This window comes from Dromiciops gliroides, chromosome 1 (genome assembly GCF_019393635.1).
Source record: "Dromiciops gliroides isolate mDroGli1 chromosome 1, mDroGli1.pri, whole genome shotgun sequence".
Lineage (NCBI taxonomy): Eukaryota > Metazoa > Chordata > Mammalia > Microbiotheria > Microbiotheriidae > Dromiciops > Dromiciops gliroides.
Window position 1 is genome coordinate 457884122 of NC_057861.1, and position 12447 is coordinate 457896568.

The 12447-nt window shown below is 37.8% G+C and overlaps 1 protein-coding gene across 6 annotated transcripts in view; it reads right to left on the reverse strand.

The window, feature by feature from the left end:
- The window catches only part of MCTP1 (multiple C2 and transmembrane domain containing 1), a 793635-nt gene that overhangs the window by 190592 nt on the left and 590596 nt on the right, over positions 1 to 12447 (reverse strand). The gene's annotated exons all lie outside the window — the stretch shown is intronic.

A 12447-nucleotide genomic window follows, 5' to 3' on the forward strand; every position in this document is an offset into this window, starting at 1 on the left:
ACCAATAAGAAGACATTCCATTTTGAATCTGATTTTTACTAACTGGGAAGAATTCATTGCTGGGAAGGAAATGAGCACTCTATCCTAGAGTTTGTGACAGATGAGGAATCTTACAAGTGCCTAGATGTAAGGAATGATTTTTTTGTGGTGCTATGAAGGTTAAGTGACTTGCCCAGGGTCACACAGCTAGTGAGTATCAAGTGTCTGAGGCCAAATTTGAACTCAGGTCCTCCTGAATGTAGGTCTGGTGCTTTATCCACTATGCCACTTAGCTGCCCCCTTATGTGCCTAGATTTAGGGAAAGTTTATTTCAATAAGTTCAGTGGACCAATACGTAGGATCCTGTAGACTAACGTGTTTCAGCAGGAGTCAGCTTAGGAGAAATGGGAGATGCTCAAGAATGAAATTCTGAAGATTCAAGGGAAGGGGAACAATTCCTATGAGGAGGGGAAAATAGGACTTGTCTAAAGAGAATAATATTGCTGTACAGGCTTCTCCCCAACCAAATCAGTTTCATTATTTATTTATTTATTATGATTAATTTTTTTTGCAAGGCTATGGGGGTTAAGTGACTTGCCCAGGGTCACACAGCTAGTAAGTGTCAAGTGTCTGAGGCTGGATTTGAACTCAGGTCCTCCTGAATCCAGGGCCGGTGCTTTATCCACTGCGCCACCAAGCTGCCCACCCCCCAAATTAGTTTTAAATAATAAATATATGGGAGATTGAAACAAAGTCCAGGTAATAGAGAGTGAATATAGGAATGTGTAAAAATGGGGCCAGAAATACTAAAGTGCATAACACACTGAACGTGTCAAAGGGAAGTTGAGGATAACAAAAAGGTGTTTATTTTAAACTATCTTGAGAGAAACAAGATCAAAAAAGGAATGGGACCTTTGCTTGGAGTTGATGAGTTTATGTAATTGACAACAGAGAGTTACTACATTCTCATTTTCTTTGTTTGTTTTCTGTGAAAGAGAAGCCCTTTTACATTGCATATGACAACAAAAATGACTCACAGGAAGTGGATACCCTACAACAGTAAGATGGTAGAGTAGATAGTAAAAGAGGCCCAGTTGCCTTTAAAGAATTCAAGGCACCTGGTACAGACAAATTGCCTTCTTGGTTCCTGAAAGAACCAAGTGACATGATGGCTAACCCACTCAGTGATACTTGAAAGCTCATGAAAAATTGGAGAGGTTACGATGAGATTGGAGAAGGGCAAATGTCCCAATTTTTAAAAAAAAGATGAAAATACTCTGCAAATTATAGTTCCATGAGCTTGACTTCAATTTCTGGGAAAATTCTTGAAAGGATCATTAATAGATGGTTGATGAACATTGACAAAGTGAAGCAGTAATCACAAAGAGCCACCCTGAAATAACTGAAAATAAATCATACTAGACTAACAGGTTTGATGAATGATGAACAGATAATTTCCTCTTTTTGATCATGCTTACTAAACTAATATAGGGCAGCTGGGTGGTACATTGGATAGAGCACTGGATCCAGAGTCAGGAAAAACTGAGATCAAATCTGACCTCAGACACTTATTACCTATGTGACCCATGGCAAAACTGTTTGTCTCAGTTTCCTCATATGTAAAATGAACTGGACAAGGAAATGGCAAACCACCCTAGTATCTTTGCCAAGAAAACCACAAATGGAGTTACAAAGAGTTGGACACAACTGAAAGGACTGAACAACAAAAACAACAGTAACAACAAATACATAGATTCAAAACTGGTTAGATGGCTGGACTCAAAGAGGAGCTCTTTGTTCAATATGAGCATGACAGGAAATCTTCAAGAATGTACTGTAAGGAGGTTTTCTTGGCTCTGGACTATTAATTTTTTTTTTTTGCAGGGCAATGAAGGTTAAGTGACTTGCCCAGGGTCACACAGCTAGTAAGTGTCAAGTGTCTGATGCCAGATTTGAACTCAGGTCCTCCTGAATCCAGGGTTGGTGCTTTATCCACTGAGCCACCTAGTTGCCCCCAGCTCTGGACTATTTAACATTTTTATCAATGACCTGGAGAATGACACATGTAAGGTATAGCTCACCACATTTTTAGATGATATCAAACTGGGAGGAAGAGTTAATAGAGTAGACAACTGAATCAGGGTCCAAAAGGATTTTGATAGACTAGAACATTGGGTTGAATCTAATGAGATGTAATTTGATAGGAGTATATGTAATCAATATAAGAATCAACTTCACAATTACATGATGAGCGAGGCATGGACAGATAACAGTTGTTTTGAAAAAATGAACTGAGGTGGGGCAGTTAGGTATCACAGTGGGTAGAGTACCAGTCTTGGAGTCAGGAGGACCTGAGTTCAAATCTGGCCTCAGACACTTGATACTTACTAGCTGTGTGACCCTGGGCAAGTCACTTAACCATCACTGCCCCTCCAAAAAAAAGACTATCCTAAAGAGATATGAGGGCTTTCCTCGTGAATATAAAGGTCTGTCCCATGGAGAAGGTATTAGATTTGTTCTGTTTGATACCTGACAGTGGAAATAGGACCAATGGGTAGAAATCGCAGAGAAACAATTTTAAGTTTGATGTCAGGGGGGAAAACCCCTAAACTTTTTTGCACTTATTGCTGTCCACACATCAGAATGACCTTCCTCAAGATCTAGTAGGATCTGCCTCCTTGCAAGTCTTCAAGCAGAGACCGATTGACCACTTGTTGGGTGTGTTATAAAGAAGATTTCTTTCTTGTATGGATTGGATAAGATGGCCTCTCAGATCCCTTCCGTGGCTCAAATTTTGTGATTTTACGAATTAATCAACAAGCATTTATTAAGCATTTACTTAGGTAGGCCCTGGGGATACAAAGAAAAATGCAAAACAACCCCTTCCTTTAAGAAGCTTCTTTTCTATTTGGGGAAGCAGCATGGACACATATAATTAATAACAAAATAGACCCAAAACAAACCCAAATTTTGGGTCAAAGTGCTAGAAGTTGGAAGAATCTCATCGAGGAGGCAGAATATATGCTATGCTTTGAAGGAAGTGAGGGTTTCCAAGAGGTAGAGGAGAGAGTGCATTCCAAGCAGGGGGGACAGGGCCAGGCAAAGGCCCAGAGATGGTGGGTGGAATATCACATTCAACGAACAGTGTGAAGGCCATTTTGTTTGGAACATTGAGATCACGAAAGGGAGATATGTAAAATAAGCCTAGAAAGGAAAGCTCCAATCTACCTGTCCATACTTATTATTCTCCATGACAGTTAAATTGGATTACTTTCCTTCCCCTACTCTCCTCTTGCTATCTCCTATGTGCCTTTACTCAAGTCTACAATGGACTGACTTCATTTCATTTTATTCCCTCTATGAATTCATCTCTGAACCACATTTTCCCCTCGATCTTTCATTCTCCTTAAGTAGTCACTCATCAGATTTCTCACTGGACTTTGTTGGAGCTATTCCCTTGCATCTATCCATTTTTGCTGCTATCCTGGTTTATATGTCTTCCCCCACCTCAAATTGTAAACTCCTTGAAAATGGGGCCTATCATGTTTCTTTCAATTCCCTAAACTTAAATATATTCTTTTTTTTCCCCAGGACAATAAGGGTTATGTGACTTGCCCAGGGTCACAGAGCTAGTAATTGTCAAGTGTCTGAGGCCAGATTTGAACTCAGGTCCTCCTGAATCCAGGGCTGGTGCTTTATCCACTGTGCCACCTAGCTTCCCCCACTTAAATATAATCTTAATAGATGCTTCATTATGTTTGTTGACTTGAATGGTGGGTATGAGGGCCCATGGTAGCAAAAAGACTCGGTGGCTTTGAGGGTTAAGAAAGAAATTGTTAAGCTGGAGTAAATCCAAAGGCAAGCAGAATGGTAAACAACCTTAAGTCATATATATGATGAAGAGTAGGTCAGGAACAGTAGGTCCCAAATGATAAATAAGTCAATTTTACTGGAAGGGAGCTGGGAGGAGTACAGAGAGGTGGTGGTAGAGGTGGTCAGAAGGGTAGGGCACAAAAGCAGAAAGGTGGAATGCTGAAGATTTTGCTTACCTACTATACACAACATTTTCCAGAGTTAGTGTTAGACATCAATCTTGACTTTCTCTTGGAGTGGCACTCTCTGAGGATTGGCCCTATCTTCCCTATAATTTAATATATTTAAACACGTGGATCTTCTGCTTAGTACTCTTATGTGGGGGGGGGCAGCTTCACATTGCTCCCTCTCTTAAATTTTTCTTTGTACATTAGTTGACAACCTACTAAAGATTCTTGAAAGGAAGAAATGATTTCACAATCTGTATGCCTTAACTTACCCTTCTGCAATTGACTTCTGCTCTCTAATTATCTTCTGGTAAGGTCTAGGGGGATTATGTTTCTTAAATGATGACCCTTGGCTATGAAGACTCCATCAGGGTCAAAGCTCAACCTTCCACATAAAGGAGGAGATTGAAGACTCAACTTTTTGATTTAATCTTAGAGTCACAGATTCATCATATAAGCCTTCACTGGTTGGGGCCCAAAGCTCTGTGAAGATAGCATTGATCCTTACCTTCTTTTACCATAGTATTATTCTCACTGAATGCTACGGCGCTAGAAATGTCTGCCTGGATGGAAAGCTGTAACTTAAAATAAAATATCTGTTTTGTGAATCAATTACTTAAATTTTTGCCTACCAATAACAAGTGTCAAAATTTAAATGTAATAAGAAGACACAAACCTGAGGTCAATTATGGGAACTGACATTGAGCCAAATGGAAGACTTCTTTTAGAGAATGTAAGAATATATACTTCCTTCCCTACTCCTATCTGTTTTGAATATCAGAAAACCAAAGCTTATTTACTATGCTGTTCTTACTCACCATTTTATGAAGGCGAAATTCCCACCCCAAATGTTGTAGAATTTTATTCAGGGTAGATTTGTTTATTATTTCTTCTACCCTATCTGTTTTTTAGTAACTGATTAGTCTCCCTGGGATCTGGACTCATCCCTGATAAAGAGCTACTCAACTTTTTTTTTTTTTTTGCTTTCACACATGCATTTTAACATATACTTTCCTGATAATGTTTGTGTATACATGTATATAAAACATATTTGTATGCATATATGTTTCCAATATTATATTCAAACATACATACAAAACAAATGTACATATGCACTCATATACATATAGCAATCCAACTGGATTCCCAGAGGGGAATGTGGAACACATTGTTAAAATGTCTGTCATCCATGGAAAAGAAACAGAAATGAGCTGGGCATTAAATTTGCATACAGCCCCAAGCACAGAGGTTCCTGTATGTGCCGTGTTCTACTGTTCTTGATGATGGGCATATCTGACAGAAAGATTCTGTCAGGATTAGCTCAGGAAAAACACCCCCAAGGAGATAATTTGAAGACATACTGAGAATTTGCCTCAATACATGAAAATAAACAAGAAGTCCTCAGCACTCTCTGCACAGTAAAAGTTACCACCAACACTATGCCACACACCAGGGGATAATCTATTTCAGCTAATTAACACACAGCCATACACAACATTGTTAGAAGTGGTTGCCACTTAGGATTGATTTAGTTGTTGCATTGCTTAAAAGAGACTTGGAGAGAGAAGGCTCCGCAAAAATGTGGGAGGAAAGAAGAGATATAACAAAGGGCCATGTAAAAACAAAATTCAAAAGATAGGAAGGGTTTAAAAAATACTGAAGGCAGTAACCATCAATGAAACTATTAGTCTTTTAGAAGGGACATTTCTTGGTTGATTTAATTAACTTTCTTCAACATCAAAGATAATGTGCAGATGCACATATGTATGTATTTGCACATCTACAGGCACATAAATCTTGGTGGATGTATGCACATATACTCTGGGCCTACAGAATTCAACAAAATTTAAAGTGGCACATTATTACTTCATGAGAAGACAAGATCTTTGCAAGATGTTAACATCTGGAATAAACAGATGAACTATTTCAGCCACATCATTTAAGATTCTTTAAAAAAACACCTTTATTCCTATGTTTCAGTTGTTTTTCACCTTTTGCTTTCTTTAAAAAATTTTTAACATTACATAACTCAGCATTACAAGTAATCAGTACCACACAAAGAATTTTGTGATGCTGAGTAAGTTCATTTAACTCTCTTCTCATCACAGGAGTCTTCTTACCTATAGAAAGAGGGAGTTGAACTAAGAAGGTCCCTTCGAGCTCTTAATCTATGAATCTTTGTGATAAATTCTCATTTAAGTCCTCTTTACAATGTAAAAAGAACACAAAGAAGCTACCTGCTTGAAAATATCATTCTTTAAAATGAATCTTAGAGGGTTTCTGAACCTGCAACATCTAAAATAATAGTTTATCTGTTGCCACCGACAACAGATTAAAAAAAAAAACCAAACACATATAGATGGATACTGAGACATTTCAAAAGTCCCTACAGTAAAACTTTTTTTTTGGAAAAAATATAGACCATTTATTCAGAACTTGAAATAATTTTAATTGTGGTTAGGTTTGAGATTTCCCTTTGCTCTATTGGCAAAAGAAAGGATTATCTAAGTAAATTAATAATGCAAGTAAAATTGCTCTGCCCATGATAACCATATTTAAGCACATTGACACAGCCATTTACTTGCAAAAATAATTTGCTAGTTAGAAATTAAGACCTTTACTACACCACCCTTTGATAGTCATTCATAAATGTATTTAAAGACAAGAAAATTTGCATTTAAAAGGGTTATTTTCGGACTAACCCTCTATGTAAGCTCCTTGAGGACAGGGACTTTTTGTGGTTTTTCCTTGCTTTGTATCTTCAAGGTCTGATGAGGTATCTGGCTAAGGGTCTACTAAATGCTTGTGGATCAGTTGATTGACTAAAGGGAAACTCTCCCATATCAATGCCAATTCACAACTGCTTTGCAATTTCTAGTCTGAGAGATGTTCCTAGGGCACTAAGAGGTTAAGTGATTTACCCAAGGCCACACAGCCAGAATGTGTCACAACTTGAGACTTTACACTCAGGTTTTCCTGACCCAGAGGCAAAGTTGCTATCCTTTACACCAGGGTGTTTTTCATTTTAAAATGTTTTCAAATTAATATTCTTTAATTCAGACTTAGCATCAATTCAGTCTGGCTTTCCCCATAATGAATTGGGATTAAAATATTTGTAAAACTTTTGTGACATGGGGAACCAATTGGGTTTTATTTATATGTCCTTTACAGGGCAGCAGGATAGCACAGTGGATAGATTGCTGGGCCTGGAGTTACTCATGTTCTTAAGTTCAAATCTGGCCTCAGACACTTATTAGCCATGTGACCCTGGGCAACTCACTTAACACTGTTTGCCTCAGTTTCCTCATCTATAAAATGAGCTGGAGAAGGAAATGGCAATCCACTCAAGTATCTTTGCCAGGAACCCCAAATGGGGTCACAGTTGGATACAACTGAATGACTGAACAACAAAAAATATGTCCTTTACAATGGCTTTGTGGAAATTAGAGTTAAAAAAAAAAACAAGTTACTAAGCATCAAACACAATGCAAACTCTTCAGGTAAAGATAAAAAGAATACAAGTGCTTTATAAACTCTGGGAGAGGCTGTTTTATACTTAAGTGAAGGATAAAGTAAGAGAAATTGTATTATTGTCACAACAGGAATGACCATCAAGTTTCCCCCAAATCTGACTGGGTACCATGAGCTAAATGAAAGGTGTGGGGCTTTTCAGAACCAGAGGAAGGTCTGGACTATTTATTACCCCAACAAATATTTGTCAAATGTGATTAGCAGAAGTAACTACCCAGTCTTGTCTGAAAAGAAGAGGCCATACATATCAAAGAATGTTTTTTGGCCAACCAGATAACTCCTTCTGTATTTTAACTATGTTCTACTTTTTGGTCTTTTCTTTGCATTAAAATTCCCATCTGCCACAGATAAAATAAGAAAATTGGGAACTGACATGACTTTACTCTCCTCATTTTTTTCTGAGGGAGGTAGTTCTTTTAAATAGGGAAAATACTTTATGTCCTATGTGCAGTTCAACAGAGGTGTGCAAGTTCCAATTTTATTCAATCAATGAGTTGACCTTCATCACTGCACTCATTAACACTCAAAGTAATTGAATTACTGTGTGTGTTACTTTAAGACTGTATTTTCACTTTTGTGCCTTAGGTGACAGAGATGTACAAGCAGGTATACTCAGGGAGGAAGATGGATTGAGGGGGAGGCTAGAGTGTCAGGATGTCAGGCTAGAAATGTCATTCTCAACAACCCCCGACTGCCAGATCGAGAAACACATCTAAACCTTTCTCATTCAAAAATCTTACTTTATATTGATCAAAAGAACAGTGGTTTATCCTTCTCCTCCTTTCCTCCCTCTGCCCCAGCTATTTTCCCTCTTCTGCTTTTTACTGGTCTGATGAAGTCGCTTTCTCTCCCTACTACCCCTTCTGATCTCCTCCTTTCTCAGATATATTTTCCCTTTGAAATATTAGAAATTGGGATTCTAACACATGGCCCTCTGACCACTGGATCAGGAGACTAGCTCACCTGAGATTTTAAACTCGATTTTAAAAATCCAATGAACTCACACACATGAACAAGGTAGTCACTAAGACCCGAGCACCTGCTCATTGAGCCTACAAATAGTCTTGAATCAATGAATAAATGTAATTGACTTTGAAGGCAATTGAATATATAAAAAAGTTTATGTGACTTGCACTATATGGATTTCTGACCATGTGGCCCACTACTGAAAGATGTGGGCAGTTCTGTGACATTGTTCTGCAAGTACTCTGGTCAAGTGGGCTACTGACCATTTATCAGAACCTATCAAAATAGAATATCTCTTCTCAGAAACCAGGAACACCTTTTAAGCTACTCCTTATCTTGTCAACCTTAAAAAAAAAGATCCTGTTGGACTATTGTTTTAAGCTACAAGGTCTCTGGAATACAACAAGAAGACTTCAATTCCTAATCTCCTTTTTAGTTTTTAAATATATGATAGTGAGAAGGAGTGTGTCATAGTATTTATTTTTTTGTTGTTTTTGTTTTTGGAGAGGCAATTGGGGTTAATTGACTTGCCCAGGGTCACACAGCTAGTAAGTGTCTGAGGCAGGATTTGAACTCAGGTCCTCCTGGCTCCAGGGCCAGTGCTCTATCCACTGTGCCACCTAGCTGCCTCTGTGTCATGGTATTTAAAGAGCAATCCAAGAGTCAGGAAGATTTGGGTTCAAGCCTCACCTCTGACTCATACTGCATGAATGACCCTAGGTAAGTCACTTAACTTTGCAGTGTTACAGGCAATTCTCAGTTATAAAATAGATGCTAATCTTCAATAGGAGTGGGAGTTTTCTCACTTATAGCTGTGGAATATAAGTAGCACACCAAAAAAAGTCTGCTATTGCCTTTTTAAAAAAAAAAATTTTTTTTTGTTTTTTTTTGCAGGGCAATTGGGGTTAAGTGACTTGCCCAAGGTCATACAGCTAGTAAGTGTCAAGTGTCTGAGGTCGGATTTGAACTCAGGAACTCCTGAGTCCAGGGCCAGTGCTTTATCCACTACGCCACCTAGCTGCCCCTGCTAGTGCCTTTTAATCATTGGCACTTTGCTTTGAGAGTCCCACCTATTTATTCCTCTTTTAACCAAGACAACATATCTCTATATACAAGAAGATTGTTAGATAGATAAAAATCTTCATTGACTACAGCTTATGTTTTTAAAATAGATCACAGGCAGGAAATAGACACAGACAGAGAGATACACAGAGAGAGATACAGAGACAGAAACAGAAAGAGAAATTTGGGAAGCAGATGAGTAAGGTGAAGAGAAACAGACAATTCAAAGAAAAAAAAAGATGATTACATTATCTTCATGACAGAGGTCAGTCCCTTCCCTTTCCCTCTCATTATTCCATAGACAAAGCTGAATCACTGCAGTAAGCGGTATTCTAGGGTATGATTCTGCCTTGGGGTTGTTTGTAACAGAGTTCTCTTGACTCTGACTTTCCATTCTAAAAATGTGAGAACTGGTGTGAGCAAAATATCACAGAAAATACCAACTTCTCCCCATTCTTATATTTATCCTCTAGTCTCTTTCAACCCAAACAGTGAACTTCTTTAGAATCCAGAAGACCTATCTCCTAAGGCAACAGTATAAGGCTTTTTTTTTTTTTGATAGGTTGAGAAGGGTAGGAAAGGGAGGAGAGTTAAAGGTTATAGATTATAAATAGCAAAGACATTTTCAAGGGCAAAAAAGTAATATTAAAATGTTTTTCAGTTATATTGCATATAGATAAATGTAGAATCAGGAGCAACTTATAAAACTTATAAAATTAAAACAATACATAGAATAAAGGAATAGATCATCTTTATCAAATGAATCAAGGTGGGAAGGCAGAGGAAGGAGAAAAGACATATATAATATTAAGAAAATATAGTGTCCTATTTCAAAATTTACTCTCATCACAATTCATTTGCCTTTTCATAACTGTTCATTCATTCACAATAGGTACATTTGGGTTTCTTTCTACCCTGGGAAGCTAGGTGGTGCAGTGGATGGAGCACTAAGCCTGAGTCAAATACAGCCTCAGACACTTAGTAGCTGTGTGACTCTGGGCAAGTCCCCTTAACTGTTTGCCATAGTTCTTCATTTGTAAAATTAGCTGGAGAAGGAAACTGCTAATACCATTCTAGTATTTTTGCCAAGAAAACCCCTAAATGGGGTCATGGAGAATCAGAAATGACTGAAACAACACAACTTACCCTGGGACCCTTCCATCCCCCCCTCATCTTGTGAGGTAGTCTTCCCTATTTCACTACTTCAACTACTACTAGTAATGATAGCTAGCATTTATATAGTGGGGGTTTTTTTTGTGTGTGTGTGTTGTTTGTTTTTTTTTTTTTGGTGAGGCAATTGGGTTAAGTGACTTGCCCAGGGTCACACAGTTAGTAAGTGTTAAGTGTCTGAGGCTGGATTTGAATTCAGGTACTCCTGAATCCAGGGCCAGTGCTCTATCCACTGCGCCAGCTAGTTGCCCCTATATAGTGTTTTAAGGTTTGCAAAGGGCTTTACCAATATTTTATTCTATTATCACAAGAACCTTACGAGGTGGGTGCTTTTATTTTACCCAATTTACTGATGAGGAAACTGAGGCAGAGGTTAAGTGACTTGTCTAGGGTGACATAGTCAGTGTGTATCTGAGGTTGAATCTGAAATCAGATCTTGCTGATTTATAACCCTATCCATTCTGCCACCCAATTAATTGCCTGGAAAACATTATTATTATTATTATGTTAGTTGTATTTTCATTAGTATAAGGAGCTCCTGGGGAGTAATTCATACTAATGCAGATTGGCATCTATTACTTGGGAGCACCAAAAGGTTATGATTTTCCAAGAGTCACTCATTCCTATGCCCAAGGCTGAACTTGAAGCCAGGGTTCCTAACTATGAGGCCAGTTTTCTATCCACTACACCATGGGAGAACATATCAAAATTGAATCCTTACCCAATGCTTTCCTCTCTCGTATGAGTTAATTTCAAATTCTGTAAAGTGGTGCCGATATTTTACTCAAAATGAATCAGTGGTATGAAATGTACATGAGATGGGGATATTTTTGTAACTTTCTCATGAATGGAATACACTGGAATCTAATTAATTTTTTTAAGCTGAAAATTGGAATACTGACAAGGTAAAAGATTTGGCATTCGGTAATGAGAATAATAGGTGAATTCTCTCCCATGTGAAACTAACTTCATACCTTAAGAAGCATACTGCACTAGTAATATGATTAGGAAGGAATTTGTTTATAGGTTCAGTGAAATGTGGAAAATTCTTGGCTAAGAAATTCCATGGCATAGTTTGATGATAACAGAATAAAGTGAACACTGAGAGAAGCTTTGAAAAGTTCTTGAACTCCATTTTTTTCAATTCAACAAGATTTTCAAAGAATTAGACACCCACAAATGTGATACATTAATCCCCAAACTGAGAACCATTGATGAGACCATAATATAAACATAAAAAGCCATTTTCCCCTACTGGCAAGATATGACTACAATAAAACTTTAAGAGTTTTTTTCACAAGTACTTTATTAATTAGTATTTTACTAGTAATAATAAAATAGAATAAAACTCCAACTGTTTTACTCTGGAAGCCATGATTATCGTTTTCAATGACAGCCAAATGTTTTTTAGGAGTACATATTAATGAGTACCAAAATGGGACTAAGATCTTTATGATGTTAAAGGATAGGAATTATATTTCTGAAAGGATTAGGAATCTATTATTCTACCAGCAGCATGTGCCACTTCCCATAGTCTGTGAAATGGAAGCTTGGGATTCACTAAAGGGGCATTGTGGCATGGTATTCATGCATGCTAGACAAAAGTGATCCACTTTGGGGACAAAGCTAAGGGACAGAACATGATGACAGGGCTTTGATTGCTGAAGAATACCAGGACAAAGATGGTAGCACCACTAAG